Raw genomic sequence first — 23,162 nt, forward strand, 5'->3', positions numbered from 1 at the left:
TGCCATAATGTCGTCTTGAGCCTTAATTATCTGTTCGAGCATTTCCTCTTGCGCTTTCTTTAAATTCTCTTGTATTTCAGCTTGAACCTTCTCTATATTGAAAATTCTATCATCCATTACCTTTTTTCGCGTGTTGTATGGATGCTTATAAGTGTCCAGTATTCTGCCACAATATTTTTTATTAATCATGGTGTTTTATTAATGAGGTGTGAAAAATGTGATTAGAATGTTATTCATAAAAGGAAATGCAATGTAGATGCAATATGAATGCAAGATGAATGCAATACGAGGTGTTGACTCTGGGATGATTCCTTAGAACAACTTTTTATATAAGAAACAAAGCTCAATTACAAGGATTAAACAGATCACAAATAAAATAGAGTTATCTCTCCTAATTGTTGGATATGTCCCAGTAATTCCACTATCTTCTGGTTTTCTTCTGCCTCTGGACCAGTTCTTCGATCACATTATCAGCTTCCTATGATAGATCAACTAAGTGCTGAGCCACTCCTTGAGCTTGCTGTAGGTATCTTGCAATGAGATCCTCCCTTTGCTTAACTCTCCACTGAGCCTACTCCCAACGATAGCGCCATTGCATAACTCCTTCATAAGGGACCAATAGAAGTTCATTTGCTCTTCTTTGCAAATCTTGAACTAAGGCCTCGAGTTCATTTGCACACTTCATCAATCTTTCTACTTCAGCATGTGAACTACTTTCTCGACTTCGATATCGTTGCAAAACAGTCTCTAAGCTCAAGACCCTATTCTTTAATTTCTCATTCTGGGTCTGATTCTCTTGCAATTATTGTTCAAGGGCATTTTTATCTCTCGAGAGTAATTTGGCCTGATGTCTACTCCGTTTGAGTTCTTCACTGCTTTCCCCAACTTCTCTTTTTAGTCCTGCCACTTCTTGCCTCCATTCAGTAGAAGACTTACTAGAGCTAGCAGATGTTTGATCTTTGATCATTCGCTGGTGTGATAAATGGAGGTAATCGAAATCCAATCTAAGTTGCTTCTCCACTTTTTCAATCCGATCAGCCTGGCTCATTTGGATGTCAATCTCCAGCCCTTTCTGATACACTTCATCTTCTAGCTTTTGCAAAGTTACTCTCCATTGTTTCCTTTCTGCCTCAAAATCAAGCTGGCTTGCTCGAGCGGAGACGGGATCACCCTGAGGTGTTCTTCCATAGATTGGGTATTCTCTTGATTGCCTATTGGAATATTATTATTGACTCGGTTGCTTCTCCACTCCTCGTATCCTCGAGATAGCCTTGACTCAAAAGTAAAGAGATTTACCTGATGGGTGTGTCTCCAAGCATTAGTGACCCCTTTAACTTTATTCTTATACAGTTCTCCCCTGAATGCGAACTCAGACTTAGATAACTCCTTTATTGCCGGAATAAATTGTCTCGACCCAAATTTTCGGGAAACCAGTAATGGGGCATACCCTACAGATCCCCAAACACCAGGTAATGGAACCCAATCTCTGTGTCCACATTGATAAAATATGTCGGATGAGACATTCCATGAGGTACGCCATGGAATGTTACTGTCTCGGATACTTTTGAAAATGACCATCCACTTTTCCTCAGTAAAACCCCCAGGCCACTGTAGAGAAATGAAATCCTTCAACGGTGAAAAACCATCTAAGAAGACCCGACCAGGTGCTCTCTCGAAGTGTTTGAAATGACTAAGGATCCATGTTAGCAATAATGGTGCACAACCTATGAATCGTCCTTCCCCTTCTCTTCGGTAAGATCTCAGGGAACGAAATGTTTCTGCCAGAATAGCTGGAACAGGATCCACATGTCTATCCAGTCTTTCAAACATGTCAACCACTGATACATCAATATGTCTGAGAACTCTCAGGAAAATGACCAATCCATAGATACCTAGAGCAAAGAAGTCAATCTTTTTTCTTTGATCAGGATGACAGTCAATCAAATCTCTCAGAAGGGTCCAAGTAACGTATTCACGGTCTCTTTTCTTTTTTATGCCTCTCATAACCCATTCTTCACTCATGCCAGTCATCAAAATAAGTTTCTTCTTAAAGGAATGAGTATTCAGGGGTTTGGTGTACACTTTGTCTATCTGGAACCTCGAACAATGAATCAAGGCACGATACTCCTCTATAGTAGGCGTCATGTCTACTCGGTCAAATGTAAAACAGCTATAAGCGGGATTCCAAAACTGAGCTAGAGCTCTAAACAAATTCCGATCAATCGGGATATCAAGGAGATATGAAATGTCACCATGGAGTTGATAAAGCAACTGTTTATCGGATGCTTCCCATGTTCCCCAAATCTCTTTCAGTTCGTTCAGATCATTCTGACAAACGTTGATTTGAGTATACCCTCTCAGCTCTGATATATACCCTGGTGATAGAATGTCTCCATTTGTTAGTTGAGACTGCTCAGACCATATCAAGACGTTTGTATTGTCCTCTACTTTTTGAATCATTCGTTCCATAATACTAGTCTTCTATATGGACATCAGTCATGGATCAACACCAATGAAATGAATAGTGCAATGTAAGATGAGGATAAAGTAAACAAAAAGAAAGAAAATCGGTCAGTAATCATAAATTAATTGACTAAACATAATTTAATTTATCGATAAAACCTACCCTACATGTTAGCTACCCAATCATGCTTTAGTAGATCCTACCCAGTCATGATTTCTACCCATATGCTTTTGTTATTCACAAAAATCCTATCCGCATGATATCTAATTCACATGTTTGTTCAAGAAAATAATCCTAACCGCATGATTTCTAGTTCGCATACATTTATTCAAAAAGCGAAAATAAATTACTCCAAAACTTTTCCTTATGTACCCTCCTCACGGGACTCCTAAGTTTTGGGTCAGGCTCGACCTAAATTTGGGCTCTATGTTCACTATATGCTGGGTTCGGTTCTAAAGTAAGGGGTCCTCGAATTGTCCTTTGTCGGTGCCCCCTTGGGCTACCGAACCCTCAATCCTAGCCCATCACAGGCTTTCGGATCGAGTTTAATTTGAGGGGACACATTTCTTTATGTCATTGCGGAGGTGAAAACCTCACGAAGATCATAAGGTGTGTGAGCCCAAGGAGCATTTCACTATCCCGCACGGAGGTAAAAACCACACGAGGGAGTAGTTACTTACTCCTACTTAAATAGGACGGAGCGGGGTTTTAGCTCATGTTATGCAAATGCAGTTGTGCAGTGTGTGAGGAAAAGCAAAAACAAAGCAAACAACACTAAACATAAAACTTGAGACCCTAAACAATTATTTAATCTGAAAACATTAGCAAATAGATCAGTACAACTATTTAGTGCAAACAAAATTTATTTAAAACAAAACAAGGGATCAAAAACCAAATTAGAACGAACTTGTATTTTTTATTTGCAAAAACAATTAATTAATCAACTATTGGCATGACTCTCTAAAATTTATGTCCCAGTGGAGTTGCCAAGCTGTCGAAACGGTTTTTTTCTTAAGGAAGCGAGATTTTGAAAACCACACCAATTTTTAATTATTCTCTTAAGATTAAATTTAAATTAAAAATGAATGTGATTAAAAAAAACCTCTCGTTTCGAAAATTTGAAAATTCCTTTATGATAAAAAAACGGTTTGAGGAGTCGCCACCAATCATTGATTAGGATGTGATTGGGCACCCAAAAACGTTTTGTCATTTTAAATAAAAAATAATTTTAATTAAAACAACAAATTTAGGTCCGCATTACCAGAAAATGAGTTTGGGAGTCTTTACACGTGGGGAAGGATTAGCACCCCCACAGCGCCCTAAATCGGTACCTAGTCGATTAATTAATTGTCTTTGCAATAAAATGTACAAGTTCGAAATTAATTTGATTTATGATCCCCTAAAATAACATTTTTCAAAATTTTAGATGAAAGATGATAATATTTAATTATTTCCTATCGAGAAGAAATGATCTATCATACCTTGAAGCAATCGATTCTTACTCCAATTGAGATAAAAAAAAATATTAAAATTTCATTCTAAATTTCAAAATAGTAACACCCAAAATAATTTTTAGATATAAAATAATAACATTTAATTATTTATGATCGAACATTATTATTTTGAAAACCCCTTAAAAACCACATGGAAAAGTAAAAAAAAACTATCAAGCAATTGATTAATTATTTATTTACCAATATTTAATGAGAATAAGGATATTCAATTAATTAAATATCAAGAGATGAGACCATAGATTCGATCTAACTGTCTTTTCTCACTGAATTTAATTAAAATAATACGATCTTTTCCTCAATTCCCAAATTTTATAAAATGGATTTGATTTAATTGGTGTCACTTGGCTGGATAAACTTTCATTTTAAAATTATCGAAAGTAACTTTCTTATCCGTTAAGACATTCACTTTACAACAATATTAAAATGCTCGAATATTACCCTTAATTTATTTATTTTGAATCGAGTCGAGTGATACTGATGAGGGTATCATACAAATTGTACAAAAGGGATGTCATGCCAAAATTAATTAAACAAGTATTTATTACAATTATCATATAATGTGACATTTTAATACAAAAATTATACACATGTTTTAATTATACTATAAATTATAAATTAGATATATTAATATGTAATGAATAAATGTGACTTAAACATACCAAATAAAAACATAACATCTCAAATTACAAATCTTAGAAAATAATTGTACTTATTAAAATAAGGACTAAATACCACTTTACTAACTTGAATGTAAACAAAATAATAATTTTAAAAAAAATAATATTATACTATAAATAATAATGGAACTTAAACAAAACAAAATACCATTCTAAGGGACTAACATCAAAATAAACCTTAAATATGTAGGACTAAAAAAAACATGCAGAAAATTAAAAGTTAAATGTCTAAAACAACCATAATTAAATATAATGATACACGGGACTAAAATTGAATACGGGTAAAATATGGAGACATAATCAGAACACGAAAACAATGATTTAAGGAACAAAACGCGTGAAACTAAAAATTTGGATGGCCCCTAAAATAGATTAGACTAAGCACTTTTTGATGTACTAACTAAAGCCTAATATTTAACTTAAAAAACAAAACCACGTTAATCCTAAACTTTTCTCTCCTCTATGCGCGCTTATCCTCTTCCAAACAGCATCTCATCTTATTTTCTTCTTTGTGGTACACGAAACCAGATTCCAACGGAACCAAAGCCGGCTATCGAGCTATGGCACCTCTCGTCATCACTCACCAGCACATATCGAAGGCTCCCCTTTTCAAACTTCAATCGGTGTTAAACTCCCAACTAAAACACCCTATAAATTTCCAGTCAAGGAATCCAAACGACAACCCCGAATGAACCGAAACCTCCTCAACCGATTCCCCTAAAAGCTACCCAAAATCCTGGTTCGAAACCTTAGAGGAGGAAAATAATTACCCTCAGTGACCTATGACATCTGACTACCGAGAAACACCCCGACGCCCGATCAAGGTAAGCTATCTTTCTCTCTCACTCTTACTAATTTTAATTCAAAAAAAAATTCATTTACTAATATTAACATCAGATTTTTTTTTGGCGACTAGACTCTAACAGTTATAACATGGAGTTACCGACTGGAATTTGAACGACTTAGATAAACCCATCCCAGATCATCTTTGTTTTATTATAATTTTTTATATCGACCTAATTATTTTGCTTATGATGGAACATGCATTGATTTCTTTGGGTTAGTTACTGGAATATGAAAATGATTATAAACATAGAGAACAGATTGTTCTACTGCTGATTTGGGTTTAAAAAATAAATAAAGAACATGTACTGGAAATTAAAAACCAAACTAGGATTACCTCAAAAATGATTTTATTGCTTTTGAATTGAAAGATGGAATATTTCCCCTGTTTTCAGTTGTTTTCTTAAAGAAAAATAAACACCTCTTTTTTTCGAATGGCATTCCCCTCTATTTTATCTCCATTTTCTTCACCAAATTCCTTTGTCGTTGCATGTTGATTTTCTTCATTTTGGTGAGACTTTGATTGGAGTAGGTAAAGTGAAATCCCGAAATTTTCGGGATTAAATTGTTTTCTTTTTCTTCTGACTTTGGTTGATGTTGATGATATTTTGATTTCTTGTTTGCTATTGGGTGCATATTTGGTGGGGAGAATGACGTGCGTTATTGGCTTCACATGGGAGGCATGAGTGGTGGCAACCTTCTCTTATTTTCTTCTATTTCCCTTTTTTTTAATCTCCTCATTTTCAATCTTGCATGTAGTTGGAGTTGTTGAATTGGGGTAGATGAAATGTTGACGGGACATGGGTCTACTCAATTGGTAGTGCTTCACATGGGGTGGTGCAAAATATGTAATAATAATAAGTAATAATAATAATAATATTTATATTTAGGACGGAAAAAACGAGTGTCAACACTGTAATTTAAATCTCTTAGTAGGATCTAACTTTTTTTTGTTCGTACGAGGACCACCGAAGTCTCAAAACAGGTCTGATTTTATACTATATTCTCTTCCCATTTTAAGCCGAGTATTCTTAGATTCTTAGTCTTCCTATTTTGTAGAAGTATTCGTTGAATTCTAGAGGGTACGCATTTTTGCAAAATATCTTTAAGGATAATATTTGTGTACGCCTTGAACAACTCTTTCATGTTTTTTCATCGCTCGGATTCTACTACAATCTTAAGGATGATATTTCATTGAAGTATTTGATGGAAAAAACTTTAGGAGGTGACAAGAACACATATAATATGTTGTAGACATGCATGGTGTCGCCTTCGCATCAAGTAGAATGTTAGATCCATGCTAATAAGGTCCATAATTTTTACTTTATCAAATGAACTTTTTGATGTTTATTGTTCGTACAAGGAAGTAAAAAAAACTTGGTGTGTAGGTCCAGTTTCTCTTAGCCACACAGACGAGTCGGATAAGGCTGAAAGAGGTAACAAGGCTTCGATCGATGAGCAACAGTGTTTGAAGTGGCTTGACTCTCAAGAAACCAACTCTGTTATCTACGCGTGCCTTGGAAGCATCAGCACTGTAAAGTGTCCAGAGCTGATAGAGTTGAGTTTGGGCATAGAGGAATCGAACAAGCCATTCATTTGGGTGCTAAGAGGAAATAACGCAACATCGAACGAAGTCGAGAAGTGGATGGCAGAGGATGGATTCGAGGAAAGAACGAAAGGAAGAGGACTTGTAGTTAAGGGATGGGCTCCCCAAGTACTGATTCTGTCACACAGGGCAGTAGGAGGCCTCCTAACTCATTGTGGATGGAATTCGACAATCGAAGGCATTTCAGCAGGCATACCATTGTTACATTGCCACTGTTCGGAGACCAATTCATTAACGAGAAACTTGCAGTACAAATACTGAAAATCGGAGTGAGCCTTGGAATCACAAACTTACGAACATTGGTGATGAGAAATCTGGGTTCTTGCTGAAGAAGGAACATGTTAAAAATGCAATAGAGAAATTGATGGATGAAGGAGACGAAGGAATGGAGAGAAGGAAAAGAGCTAAAGAGTTTGGAGAGAAGGCAAAGAAAGCAGTTGAAGTGAGTGGTTCTTCCTACCTTAACATTACATCATTAATCAAAGATATCATCCAACAATCTCATGATTTGCGGTGAGAAGTGGGATAATTTACTCCCTTCTCGTGTCTCAAAGCCAAAGGTGTATGATGAATTAAAAAGGCTGCATTCATATTCGGTAAGTACTCTATTAGGAGCTCTTGTCTCCTTATTTGTTGTTAAAGTGAAATCATTTGCTGTTCCACTGAACGGTGTTAGTGGCAATAGTAATTCTTGGTCAACTATTTGCAAGCCACTTTTTTATAAGAACCTTGGATGAAGAATTACAATGGAGGGGGAAAGGCTGAGATTTCCCAAAGGGGATAATATGAGTCAACCATGAAACTTCGAAAGTATACCATCGGACCTATGTGTATTGTTATTGATACGTGGTTATGATCATTATCGGATGTTAAACTTTCCATGTAATTACTTAATTACTAAATTTTTCATTCAAATTTATTGTTATATTTACGACTATCTCCAAGAGTAAATGAACAAGTATTCGGTGAACTGTTCGTAATTATAAACCCTCCCTCCTTTCCTAGTAGGCTATGGCATGTCATGTATCATAAGTCTCCCTCCTTAGTAGGCTATGGCATGTCATGTATCATATGCGGTCCACTTGGACCCCAAGTCTCCCTCCCTCCCTTCCTAGTAGGCTATGGCATGTCATTTATCATATGCGGTCCACTTGGACCCCAAGTAGTATGAATTATTGAAGTACTCGATATGATTCTTTCAGGACTTGGTCTCCAAGTAATGTTATTGAATGGGTTCATTTGTTTTGACCACTAAGAGCACCGTCACATGTATTTTACAGACAACATCAAAATACTTGTGGCCACTGATTTGGCTGATAACATCTGTTTTATAGCAGTTTTTAAAATTAAATAATAATTTTATAATAATTTGATAAAATAATTATTATTATGTAATCATTTAAAAGTTTTAATAATCATTTTGTATATTCAAAATCGAAAAATATTTTAATATAAATTAATAATTATTTCGAGTAACCTAAATAACGTGCATAAAATTAAAAGATGAAAAGAAAAATTTAACTTGGATGATAAAAAATGTGGAGTGGTTAACCATATAGGACTAATGATACATATCGTAATTAATCTTTTAATAGTAAAATTATTATCAGATAACATTATAGTTATTATTCTTTACAACAACTTCCGTGTCAAACTTCTTTTCCCCTTTTTGTTTGTTTTTTACTTTAGTATATAATCGCCATATGATATACATGCGGTTCAAATATCCAAAACTTGGGACCCCAAGTACTATTAATCATTAAAGTATTTATCATTTAATTTATTAATAAATTAATTTAAATCAAATATTATAAAAATTTATTATGATATATTATCTTAAAATTCAGCTAGAAGCTTAGCTATATATAACAAACTTTGCATCCTTTGTGCTTACAATTCACTTTCTTTCGCAGTTACAGTCATGGCTCAAGGCCACTTTGTGTTGTTCCCTTTCATGGCTCAAGGCCACTTGCTCCCCATGCTAGATATCGGTCGTCTATTAGCACAACGTGGAGTGATTGTCACTATGGTTACAACACCCCCATAATGCAGGCAGAATCCAGAAATTGATCGATCGAGCCATCGAATCAGGACTTCCTATCCGTTTGCTGCAACTCCAGTTTCCCGGAAAAGTAGGATTGCCGGACGGGGTTGAGAACATCGATATGCTGCATTCGATGGAGAACTTGATCAAATTCGTATCCGCTGCGAACCTGATGGAAGATTGTGAGCACCATTTTTCCATTTTATTTACTTTACACTCAAAACCTAACTAAAAAAACCCAAACCTTATTACAATTTATTTTAAACTCAAAAGCCCAAATCAATTAAAACCCAAAACCCAACCTTACCGAAAACCCGATACAGGGCCCAACTAAGACCTGACCCGAGTTTAACTAGCAGTCCAATCCCCAATTGACTTGCGTCTTTCTCTACCCCAACCAACAACCAACTGACTCTGCCCCAATCATTCATGTACGCCGGCAGCAAACACTCCACACAACTCTACAAAAACAAGAGATAATAAACAAAAAGAATAATGATTGTAACTTCTATGTAAAATGGGTATAAAGACCCTCGCAAAAAACCAGAAAATCTTTGGTCAAACACACAACGTTTTTCTGAAGCAATAACAACAAGTTCAAAGGTTATTTCCTTTTAGTTTTTTTATATATTCGAATAAACGTTTATTTTTTATTTTGTTATTTTATTTTATTTTTTTTGTGTTTTGCTTTCGGTTTTGGATCTCAGTAAAACAAGTTTTTTTTAGATTTCAAAACAAAAACATAGCTTTCTAGTTTCGTTCAAAAAACATTAATATATATATCGAATAGCAAGCAATTTTTTTATTTTATTTCGAACAGAAGCAACAACCAATCTTTTCGTAGTAAATAATACAAAAAATAAAAGGAACTAGATCGGAGTGATACCTGGGTCGAGGGGTTGTCGCCGGAGTCCAGGAGTCGAAGGGTTTTGAGTATTTTCAACTAGGTTTAAGGGGTTTTCGGTATTTTAAGTCCTAAAATAGGCCTTAGGGGGTTTAAATCTAGGTTCGGTGAATTTTCTGGAGTGCTTTGGTGTTTTCGACCGCCGTGTGCGTAATTTACCTTTTTCTTGCATGCCTTTTATATGTTTTGATGAAATTACTTTTTAGTCCCTGTTATTTAATCATGTTTTTGCATTTTAGTCATGTATAGTGACCTTTTAATTTTTTTAAAAAAAATTGTTTGGATTGATTCTATAATTTATCCTTTTTAATTTAATAGATTATTTTATGGATTACTTTTTTGTCTCTAAAGATAATTTCGAAACATGCCTTGGCATTCTAGCAAAGGTGCTCAAGAGGTGTGAAGAAGCTGACCTAGTGATGAATTATAAGAAGTGTCACTTCATGGTGACCGAAGGCGCTATTTTAGGCTACAAGATATCACAAAAAGGTATAGAGTTAGAATTTGACTTGGAGGTTAAGGATAGAAAGGGTAGTAAAAATCAAGTTGTTGATCATCTTTCTAGGCTAGAAAACAAGGTAGAATGTGATCAAAACTTATAAATAAATGAGAAATTCCCTGAAAAGAAAATTTTATTTACTACGACAATTCCATGATATGCTAATATAATTAATTTTCTTGTTAGTGGTATTTTACCTCTTGATTTGAATAGCCAGGGCTGGAGAAAATTCAAGCATGATGTGTGAGTTTACTATTGAGATAAGCCTTATTTAATCAAGCAATGTGTTGATCAAATGATTAAAACATGTGTCCCCAAAGAGTAGCAAAAGGAGATTATATTTCATTATCATACAACTCCTTGTGGAGGTCATTTTGGAGGGGTAAAGACTGCTACAAAGGTCATACAATCTGGGTTTTATTGGCCCACACTCTTCAAGGATGCCCTTAAATTCTATATGGCTCGTGATAGATGCCAAAGAACTGGAAACATCTCTAGAAGGCATGAAATACCATTGCAAAATATCCTGGAGGTGGAACTTTTTTATGTATGGGGAATATATTTCATGGGACTTTTCCCTTCTTCATTTGAGGATTTATACATCATGTTAGCAATGGACTACGTGTCTAACTGGGTCAAGGTAGTGGTTATAATGAAGAATGAATCCAAGTTTATCCTCAAGTGTAATACCTCAAATTTTGGTTAGTGACCAAAATGTAAGTTTTGAAAGTTTAGTGGCTAAAGTATAAAATTAGGAAACATTTAGGGGAAAATTAGGAAAAGTTTAGGGACCTAAGTGGTAATTTTCCCAAAAATAATTTTATTCCATAATAGATAGTTTAATTTTGAGAGTGGGGTTTTATTGAAATCAGATTTTTGATCCAGAATTTACGTTGAAAACTAGAAATGGTTAAAGTCCGGTAAGAAATCGGTAAATCAGATCGAATAGAAATTTTGGAAAAAATTAAAGGATGATAAATTAGGCTGAAAAATATTATTTACACATGTTACAATGATATAAAATAATACAGATCATTAGATTTGAAGATTTATTTCCAAGTTTAATTTGGATCGTTTGATCAAAGTGGCAAGATTTCAATTTTTGGAAAGTTGCTTGGTTAAATTGGAAAAGGGTAAAATATTGTGTTTATCTTTGAATTTGGAAAGATGATAAGGTTATGTGACTTGGTATTATTATAAATATCAAGTTTCATTAATGGTAAAATGGATATTTCACATTAAATGAATTTTAATTCATTTAAGCTTAATATAGGTAAATTAAAATGAAATTCATGAGAAATTTCATTAAACTTAGGCCATTTTTCAGCAACCAAGTCTTGCACCCCCTAATAAGGTAAGATAAAATTTATTTCTCATTTTTGAGCAATTTTCTTTGGATTTTGGATCATGCCGTGAAATAGAAAATTTTTATATTAAAAAAACGCTATAATTTGGTACCATTATTGCTTGCTAATTTGGTTTGTGTTCAAAGATACCAAATTCTAGGGTTTATGTTCACATTATGTTTTATGGAACTTGTGAAGGATTTTGATATTTTTGAGGTTGTAAAATAATTCCAAGCATGACTTATGATTAAAATCAACTATATATGTCTATATAAGCTATGAGTAATTTTGGCCTAACCCTAATCTTGGAGGAAGTTTATGTTATGATGAAATTTGATTAGTTTTGATTTTAGAGATGTATAAGGTTGAATCGAGGTTGATCTCATGCTTGAATCGAATTCAAGTAAAATCATGAAAACCCTAGTCTTGGGTACATAAACTATTCGGGCTTGAGGAAGATGATGGGGGAAAATTTTGAAAAACTTTATGTGGCTTAGAAATGATATTAGAAAGGTTCTACAAGCCATAGAAATATTTTGGGCCAATATGTAATTTTGTGAAAGTTGGGGGACCAAATCGATAATTATGAAAAAATTGTAGGTTATTGTATAATTGCTCAATAATTGTTTTACTATGTTGGAAGTTAATATTTGGGGACTGAAATTGAATTTAGAATGTGAACTTTAGCCATTTTGGAAAGTTGACAAAGTTTGAGTGCTAAATGATAAACATTGAGAAAGTTGGTGGATTAAATGGTAAATATGGCATTGTTGTGGTATTTGGGATGAAAGTTTAATGTTGTAAATTATTGGGCTTATTTGGGCCTTGAATTGAAGAATTAATAACAAGAGCCCAATATAAATAAAAAGGAAAAGTTAAAATGAATTTTAGAAGAACTCGAAAATAATAGTACTTTTGGAGTATTATTATTAAGTATGAAATTTTAGTAAGAATACTAAAATAAATTTTATATTTTTATATGCTTTGTATGGATGCTCATGTAGATCATGATCGAACTCGTGATACGAGCAAAGCGAAAGGCAATCAAATTTCGATAGTAGGGAACAATAGTGAGGCATACCACATGAGTGCATTTATTATGTACTTATATGATATGAGGACGACTTGCGATAAGTCAACCTTGAGCATTTCTATTTAAATATGTTTTAATGCATTTTAAAATATTTTCATAAAGTTTATGAAAATGATTTTATGAATGATTTTAGGGTATGAACTGATGAATATATGTGTTTCACACAAATTATTATTTATTGATGGTTTGGAATAATTGTTTAACCTGCGATTTGGATTTTTAAAGCCTATTGTATATACATGGAGATTCATAGATGCAATAGTAATACCATAAATAAGGTGGTATTGTAGTAGTACTTTTTGTACTATAGCACCATGTATGTAATTGGCATACTTGGTGTGTGATGGATATCTATCGATTTTGTTTAATGCATTATTGCATTTCCAAACCAGTACTTTGTGTACTTGGAGTAGTACTTTGTGTACTATGGCACTTTGTGTGCAAGGATGGTAGTTGTATGGGATTACTACTCCGAAAATGGTTAGTATAGTGTTGATATGTACCACAGTACCTATATGTTATTGCGACACTTAGGTCTTATTGTGTGCCTTGCATTCTCATTTGTCATACATTGGACTATGAATAGATATTTTGGAATATACTGATTAATGAGTATGATAGGCATACAAAATACTATTTCGCAGGTTATTTGACAAAAACTTGGCTTATCAAGTCAGTTTTTATGCGTTTATGTATTTTATATGATAAATTGTATTTTGATCTTATAATGGTTTACTCATGTTTTTAAAATGCCTTTTTTTTATATTATGCCTCACTAAGTGAATACTTAGCGTGTGATGATTTTCACACCTAGGTTTAGTGTACGAATCGGAGTGAGAAGTGCAGTAGATATCATCTGTCAATGGTTGCCTTATCAATAACATTGTGACATCTCTATATGTTTATTTTTATATTACTAGTTGGCATGTACTTAGATATGTTGTGATACTCTGATAAGATACTTGGTATTTGGTTGTAGTATTATAGTACGTTTGAACTTAAACTACTGTTTGATGAATTTTTAAATGTTATTTATATATAGTTGAAGAACGTTTTATAAACTATATTATTAAACCGTTTATTTAAAGAAACAAAATTTTATTGGTTTTCAAGTGAGAAAATATTTTAAAAGTCACGTGACATCAGTGACTTGTGTATGGGGACGTATATGGGAAATGAGTGTTACATCAAGTTTCTTCACAATAATATCTTCACGAGATTTGGAGCCCCTAGAGCCATCATAAGTGATGAAGAAACCCACTTCGACAACAAGCTCATTGCCAAAGCATTACAAAGATATGAGGTAAGGCACAAGATTGCTATAACATATCACCCCCAAACCAATAGCCAAGTTGAGGTCTCTAACCGAGAAATAAGTAAAATACTTAAAAATATGGTCAACCCCAAAAGAAAAGACTAGTCTCCAAACATTGATGAAATATTATGGGCATATAAAATAGCATTCAAGAAACCTCTTGGGATGTCCTCATTTAAGCTCGTCTATGGTAAAGCATGTCACCTTCTGGTGGAGCTAGAGCACAAGACCTACTGGGTCATAAAAAAGCTTAATATGAATGCTCAACTGGCTGGAGAAAGAATGCTATTAGATTTTAATGAAATAGAATTTTGAGCTCAAGCTTATGAGAATGCTCATTTGTACAAGGAGAAAACCAAGAAGTGACATGACAAACATCTTTTGCCACAACATTTTCATGAGGGATAACAAGTGCTCCTCTACAACTCTAGGCTCAAGTTATTCCCTGGAAAGCTCAAATCATGATGGTCAGGCTCATTCGAAGTGCATCAGCTTTACCCTCATGGAGCTGTAGATATCAAGAACCTCGATGATGGCACAATATTCAAAGTTAATGGCCAAAGACTGAAGGCCTACACTAGTGCTCCCATATTGCGTGACAAGTCTTCACTCCTTCATGATGTATAAGAGTTTGCACCCACCTTTCTTTTTCTTATTTTGCTATAGATTTTTCTTTTATGTTGTGTTCATAAATAAATTTTTTATTTTATCTTATTCGTACATTCTTTGCCTTTTTATTCCTTATTTTGTAACCTATATTTCACATGTTTTTTTAGGTTTCTTGTGTTTCATATTTCGAAAAGTGGTGGCTTGGGATAAGGAGACAAGATAATTGCAACTTTTGGTTAGGTTTTTCCTAATTCTAACAAGAAAAATTGGGATAAAACCTTAACTTTTACTTCCTCAAAATTTTTGGGCAACAAAAGGAAGAATTTTCCTTAATTTTAATTTTCAAATCCCACTAAATCAAATCACATTTTTAATTTCTCTCTCCCACTTTTTATTTAACATTAACTCTTCATTAACTTTTTCCCTCTTCCCAAAACTACCACACATCAAATCACCCCCATTAAAACCCCCATTCCCTTTCTTTCCCGTATCTTTCCATCTCTTTCATTCTTTATTTTATTTTCCCCTATTCTTCTTCCTTGTAGCCACTGCAAACACCATAATCAAAACGAAAAAGCTTGTTTCACTTTATCTTAACTCCACTATGCCTCATTTCAAACAAGTGACCGATGCATCTTCTTATTTGCAAACTTCGTAAAAAATTCAAATCAACAAGCTCAAGGATAAGGCAAACAAATACAAGTTTCAATGCATCAAAGGTCGTCATGTTTATTTCGAATAAGGACTCGTATTCCCAACTAATGAGGAAGATGATTTCAGCACTGAAGTGGTGGAGGTTGTGAACGTACATAAGTGGAAGATTATTGAACTATGTTTTTATAATATTTTGATATAGCAAATTAAGGCAAAATGCTTTTTGGACGTGATTGAATTTGTTCAAAGTTTTTAAAAATAATTCAAAGTTCATTAAACTAGAATTTGAGCACAAACCAGGTTTTTGGGTACGTAGTATTGATATTGTTCTTACGGTATCGATACTTCATGAATATTACCGATATTGTTCATGTGGTATCGATACCAAAGGTAAGAGAAGTATCAATACTAACATATGTTTTCCAAATTTCTCAAATTCCAGAATGCAAAATAGGTGTTGATACTCAAAGGGGTATTGATACTACTTTACACAGTGATATCGATACCATGAATCATAGTAACGATACTGGTCAAGCCCAACAGTATGTAATGACTAATTTATTTAAATATTACAAAGGTAGTACTAATACTCATTAAAGGAGTACCAATACTCCCTGTCCTGGGCATTTTTATTTTGCACAAAATTTATCCCTAACGACTAGAAACAACCATAAACTCATTCCAATAAATAAAAATAAGTTGAGAAAACTTGAAGAAGGGTTAGAACCTATTCAAGCAATCAAATACAAGAGAAAAGTTTTCCATTCTTATATTCATTTCTCTTGTAAATATTAGTGTTTTAGTGAGCTTAATCTTGTAAACACCTTCCTTTTAGAGGTTTTCTTATTTACATCTTTATTCCTTTTGTAAAAGGGATTGGTTCTAGCTTAGCCTGTGAAAAGCTAGGGAGTTGTAAAGGTTATCTCTTGATACTGTAAAAAAAAGAACAAATTAGTGAATTTATAGACTTGGTTGAGAAGTCGAACCACTATAAATCCTTATGCAAAATTTTATATCTCTTTATACTCGTTACTCCCTAAACTCAAAAAGTCAATTCACCCCCTATTGGCAAACTATTCGGTTGATCATTTGAGCTTCATCGAAAATCTAAACAATTGGTATTAGAGATTTACTCACTAAAATGTCTAACAACCTTAAGACGATCATTGAAGAAGCTCTATCCATTTCCGACACAATCGAAAAGATAGCTTCCACCTCCAGCTCGTTCCACATGGAAGACTCCCAACCGATCAATAAGCATACATACTTAAATGGAGCCAACTACCATCATTAAAAGAAATTAATGAAGCTATTCATCTAATCTAATGATCTTGATGCGTAAGAGATAATTGAGAACGACTACTCTTCTCCAAAGAAGAAAAAGAATGAGTGAAGTGCCCAAGAACGAAAAAAAGCTCAATAAAGTGCTAAGGCCATACACATGTTGTTTTGTGTATTTGGTCCCGATATATATGAATTAGTTTCTTCTTGTTCAAATGCCAAGGAGCTTTGGAAAAAGCTCGAAGAACTTTATGGAAATAAGAAAGAAAAACCAACTAAGGTGGTGTGCTTAATGGCTCTTGAAGAGCCCGAGGTATCTTCTAACTCTAGTGAATCTAATTCATATTCTTTTAATGAGTTACAAGATGCATATGATGAATTATTTTTGGAGTTTAAGACCATGAACTCTAAATACAAGAAAATGATTTCAAAATTTAAAGTTGAGAATAATTTTCTTTTGAAAGCAAAATTGGATTTTGAAAAAAAAATGAAATTTTGAAAAATGATTTAGAGCTTTCAAAAGTAAAAATTGAAAGTTTTGAAAAAGAAAATATTGATTTAAAAGTTAAGCTTTAATGCTTAACAAAAGAAAATGAAATTATTTAAAATAATTCATCTAATTTCATAATGACAAATGCTCACATTGTCATTATCATGGTCACATTGAACATACTTGTCCTTTAAAAAAGGAAAACGTTTTAAAATCAGACAAATATGGGTTCCTGAGGGAACAATGGACATTGAAACTAACATTCAAGGATCCAAAGCAATTTGGATACCAAAATCCACATAAATGTCTCTTGTAGGTGTGTGGGAGCAATGGTGATGAAAGTGAAGATAATCAAATGCTCTAGCCACACTTGAAAAGGATGGGTAACATCTAAGAATAATGTTTTTTCTTTGATTAATTGGTTTCCTATTTGTTGTATGCATGCATGAGTTTTGATTTTAAATGATTTTATTTTTCTATCTCATGTATATTAAAAAGAATTGTGATGAACACTTTCTAAAGTTTTAATAATTTTTCATAAATGTTTGTTCATCACAATGAATTTTGGTCAAAATTGGTTTTAATGTTTTGTATTTACAATTTTTAATTTTTTATCTTAATTTAAATGTTTAAGCATGTGAATTATTGTAAATGATATCTCTCTAACAATTGATATCAATTTTTTAAATGCATAACATTTTTGGATAACTTTATGCACGTGCACTTAAATACAACAATTGGTTTTGCATAAAGTATATTAGACTTGAATATATTGAATTTCTTGTACTACTAACTTGTTTGTTTATCTTTGTTAAAATTCAATGTCTTTTAGGGGTCATGCTTTTAATGTCAAATTTTTTGAAATGCATTTATTGAGGGGGAACTTTGGTTTTTCAAATGATTTTATGCTAAAATTTACCACTTACTCTTCATTGTTATTTTTGAACTTTAAAGTTGAATTATTTTCGATATAACAAAAAGGGGGAGAAGTATGAGTTTGAAAAATTCAATTTCAATAATTAAAAGGGGAGCTTAATATTTTCCAAATGTTTATCTTTTCATGAAATATTTTATTAAGGAGGAGTTTTGTCAAAACAATTTTTCAAACGTTTTGTTATATCAAAAAGGGGGAGATTATTGAACCATGTTTTATAATATTTTAATATAACAAATTACGGCAAAATGTTTTTTGGACTTGATTGAATTTGTTCAAAGTTTTCAAAAATAATTCAAAGTCCATTAAACTAGAATTTTAGCACAAAACAAGTTTTTTGTGTACGTAGTATCGATACTGTTCTTACAGTATCGATACTTCATGAACAATACCGAAAATATTCATGTGGTACCGATACCAAAGGTAAGATAAGTATCGAACTATCTAGGTTGTATCGATACTATCAGATGTTTTCCAAATTACTCAAATTCCAGAATACAAAATAGGTATTGATACTGAAAGGGGTATCAATACTACTTTACACAGTGGTATGATACCATGAAGCATAGTATCGATACTGGCCAAGCCCAATGGTCTTTAAATGCTAGTTTATTTAAATATTACAAAGGTAGTAGTAATACTCATTAAAGGACTATCGATACTCCCTGTCCTGGGCAGTTTTATTTTGCAGAAAAGTTATCCCCAACGGCTAGAAACGACTACAAACTCATTCCAACATATAAAAACAAGTTAAGGACACTTGAAGAATGGTTCGAACACCTATCCAAGCAATCAAACACAAGAGAAGAGTTTTTCATTCTCATTTTCCTTTCTCTTGTAAATATTACTGTTTTAGTGAGCTTAATCTTGTAAACACCTACCTTTTAGATTTTTTCTTATTTACATCTTTATTCATTTTTTAAAGGGAATTGATTCTAGCTTACGTTGTGAAAAGTTAGGGAGTTGTAAATGTTATTTCTTGATCTTTTAAAAAGAAAGAAAAAATAGTGAATTTGTTAGAAATTTTTTAGTGTGGAGCTAAGGCAGTGGATGTAGACTTGGTTGAGAAGTCGAACCACTATAAATCTTTGTGCAAATTTTCCTATCTTTTTATACTCCTTACTCCTTAAACTCAGAAAGTCAATTCACCACCTCTTAGTAAACTATTCGGTTGATCATTTGAGCTTCATCGAAAATCCCAATAAAGATATTTGTGCAACACCCCGATGAAGTGCTTGTAACTTTGGTGAAGGAGTTCTAGCTGATCTCACCAACCCTTAACCCTCTATTTTCGTGCGAGGGGGAAGATTCAGTTCACTCCATCGACCATCAATCGATTTTTTAAGTTGAAAAACATGACATATCAACACACCTTTTTTGTTAAGCATACATATGATGAAACCTACCAAGGAATCCTCCAAGACTTGTGTTTCCAAGGTAGTAGTCGAAAGGGAGCAACACCAAATAAGCTGACCGTGGAGATGAGGTGTGTTAAACCAAAAGAAAAATTATGGAATCACATCCTTAAAATAAAGTTAATGGCTACTTCTCATCATACAACTGTCTCGCTACAGCGGATGTTATTTCTTCACTCGATTGTTGTCGAACGCTCTATTGACATCGAGAAAATTATTGTGGATGAAGTCTATGCTTGCTGAAGCAAAAATTAAGCCCCTTAATCTTCCTCAGTTTGATCACTACACTTTGCAAGAAGAAGAAAGTATATGACTACACGTTTGACGAAATCATCATTGGGAAAAGTGGTCTTACCAAAGACAAGATTCCCGAGTTGTTGGGCTTTAACGAGGACACCCCAAAGAAAACACTCGATATGGGTGCAAAGACAATTGCTGCAGCAAGACTAGCTAGTGTTGTGGAATCATCCTGAAAATCAAAGGAGATGCTTATGTGAAGCATAAAATTATTTCCCTCATTTTCCAAAAACCTTATTGGGGTCCAAAGAGGAATGATTTGCATATGTTCTTTACTTATGTGAATTTTAGAGATATTTGCATACATTATTCACTTATGTGAAGAAAAGAGATGAAGTATTATCCTCTTATTTTAAGGAGATTCTTCCCCTCACATTAGAAGATTTCCCTCCCTTTCTAGAATATTTACTGACAATTCCAAGGAATGTTATAACATCCTCTAAGGGTGAGCCAAAAAATGACGCAACTCCAACCTAGGATATTACCACTACGGAGCCCATCCCAGCTGAGCCCGACACTACTTGCCCTCCCTCCCTTGGTGGTTGATAAAGGAAAAAACAACATTAGGTGAGTAGAAAATTCGAGAGTCCCAAGTCAAGCAAAGGTATTTTGAACAAGATGAGAATAAACCCGACGAGTCAGCTGATGAAATCCCTCTATCACCAGAAATATCGCAACACAATATCGCACAAATGACCAGAAATCGATTGAAAAGATTAGCAGGTCATGCGTGAACTCCTCTTACTGAGGCGTCTGAGACCACTATGCTACCACGCACTGCCTAAGAATATGACCAGACTAGCCCTACACCAAGGAAGAAGCTCACCAAGCACAAAGAAAACAAGACAACGCAGCAGCACCACAGTGAGGTACTTCCATTTCCATTCCCATTTGCATTTCATGTAGTTTAGTTTAATTTAGTTCTCATTCATTGAGGACACAACATCCTTCAAGTTTGGGCGAGATAGTGTTCATAGTTAGGCATTTGCATTTAGACTCATGTAGTTGAATGTGATGGTATTATTGGGCGCATAAAATGATAAAAATATAAAGATATTTTATTTGCTGCTATCACATGAATTCCCTTTACCATCTGTCCAACCCACACTTGAACCTCATTTCCAACTGTACTTATCCCTTCACGTGAAGGGAATGCTCCCTTATGGTTGGATAGTAGAAAAGATGATTACTAGAGGGTTATGTTTAAATTGCAAAGATTCCCAATAAGGGGTAATAAACAATTTCCAACAGTGAAATTTTATGGGTGTTTTACCCGAAATATTAATCCCCACAATTGTTTAGCTATTTATCATTTCCCATCCATTTGGACTAAAATGTCCTTGAAACAAAAGAATTATTTCAAAAATAACTTTCTTCTGATCATTGATTTAGTTTCCATTTTTTTTGCTTTTATTTCTATTGAGAAAAACCTTTTGGCTCTTCTCATTTGATTTCTTTTTTATATTTCTTTTGGAAATAAAAAGATTTATGTTATTTTTTGTTTTTGTATTTGAGATGCCATGATAATTTGCAGAAAAACATGTAACCCATTTCAATTTTAATATTTGAGATGGATTGTGATCCTCGACAATGTTTTCACACAGACAATGTACACATGAAGATGGATGCAAAGTTTCCCTCACAAAGTGTTGCTCACGTTTTCCATAATTCTCTCTAAATTGATCCAAAGCAAAAAAAGGTTTGTTAATTCTTTGTTTTTCCATTAAAATTGAAGTTGCCATTGTTTTCTTCCCATTTTCACACATGACCTTCGAAAGTGGAAGAAAGAGAAAATTAAATAAAAAGGGTAAATTGCAAATTTGTTCCTAAAGTCTTTTAGATTTGTAAAAAAATCATTATTAGAATTTTATATGAAGTTCAATAGTTAAAATGAAATTAAACCCTTTTATTAAATCCATTTATCTTTTAAATTTTTTAAAATAATTATATAAATTTCATAAAGAAAATATATAAAAAATAAATATATCACAAGGACAATTTAGTAAAATATACATTTTAGTAATTTTTATTCATTTAGCCAAATATTGTAATCTTACATTCCTGCCAAACAAATCAAACATAATAATATAATATTTCGAGTAATGTGTGAGGTAATGTTATATTCCGGTAATCTTATTATAGAGATAATGTTACATTCTATGAACTAAACACCCATTTAGGGTAAAAATGGAATTTGGGCACAAAACCCTAGGAGCCCTTAGTATAAATAGATAAGAACACCCTTATTTTAAGGAGCTTTTGAAAAGTATGAGATAAGAAAGAGAGGAAGAGATGACTGCTACAAAGACTCCATTTTCTTTATTTTCTTCCCCCTTTCGTGGTGTCTTTCATAGCCAAGCTCCAAGGGGATAATAAAGCTAGGCCTTTGAGATAAGCTAGTTTGCTAAGGTGGTTCAAAGCTCACAATAGCTCACATTTTGGGAGTTTCCTTTCTCCTTTAGTTGCTTTTCATTTTTATTTTCTTGTGGTTTTGTAATGAAACAAATGTTAAAGATGTTTAATTCTAGCCCCGCCATGAACTAACTTATTTGGTGCGAGTTTACTAAGGATGAATATATTTTTGTTTGAACGAATGGTTTAATATTTTCCATATTTAAATGCGTAGATTTGTAAGAGCTTTTGAGAGATAGCCGTTATCTATGTTTGATGCTTAATATCGATAGCGTTAGGCTTAGATCGACGTGAACAATGGGGTTGAGCTGGGAAGCAAAAACCTAACTCGCCTTAGAGATAAAGATATGGTTTCAATGATTAAAATAGGTAGGAATTATTCGATAGAATTCTACTACTATTTACACTGAGAGGTATTGATGTAACATTTTTACTATCAAGTTTCTTACTCAAGATAGCCTAGAAACACTTTAGCAGACTTTGTTGAGTAATATACTCATGGAAGATGAGAACATAGAAGACAAGGCATATGATTCCTTAGTAAACTCGCTCATTTATCATTTTTGTAGCTTGTTTGTAATAGGTTGTCAAGTTATCTTATGTCATACCCTAATTCTCAAATTAATTTGCCATAGCATTTCATCCTCTTCAATACTTTGCCACAACATTTACATTCACTTGTTCATAACATTTTACACTTCCTTGTTTATAGTTTAAGTGCATAAACTTAACTTGAAGTCCCTCTAATCCATGTGGAGACGATAC

The 23,162-nt window shown here is 33.5% G+C and overlaps 1 pseudogene; it reads left to right on the forward strand.

Annotated features, from left to right (window-relative positions):
* Positions 1-6,795: 6,795 nt before the first annotated feature.
* LOC120177841 lies at positions 6,796-22,404 on the forward strand (annotated as a pseudogene).
* Positions 22,405-23,162: the final 758 nt, after the last annotated feature.

Source organism: Hibiscus syriacus, unplaced genomic scaffold (genome assembly GCF_006381635.1).
Source record: "Hibiscus syriacus cultivar Baekdansim isolate YM2019G1 unplaced genomic scaffold, ASM638163v2 tig00112339_pilon, whole genome shotgun sequence".
In the NCBI taxonomy this organism is placed as follows: domain Eukaryota; kingdom Viridiplantae; phylum Streptophyta; class Magnoliopsida; order Malvales; family Malvaceae; genus Hibiscus; species Hibiscus syriacus.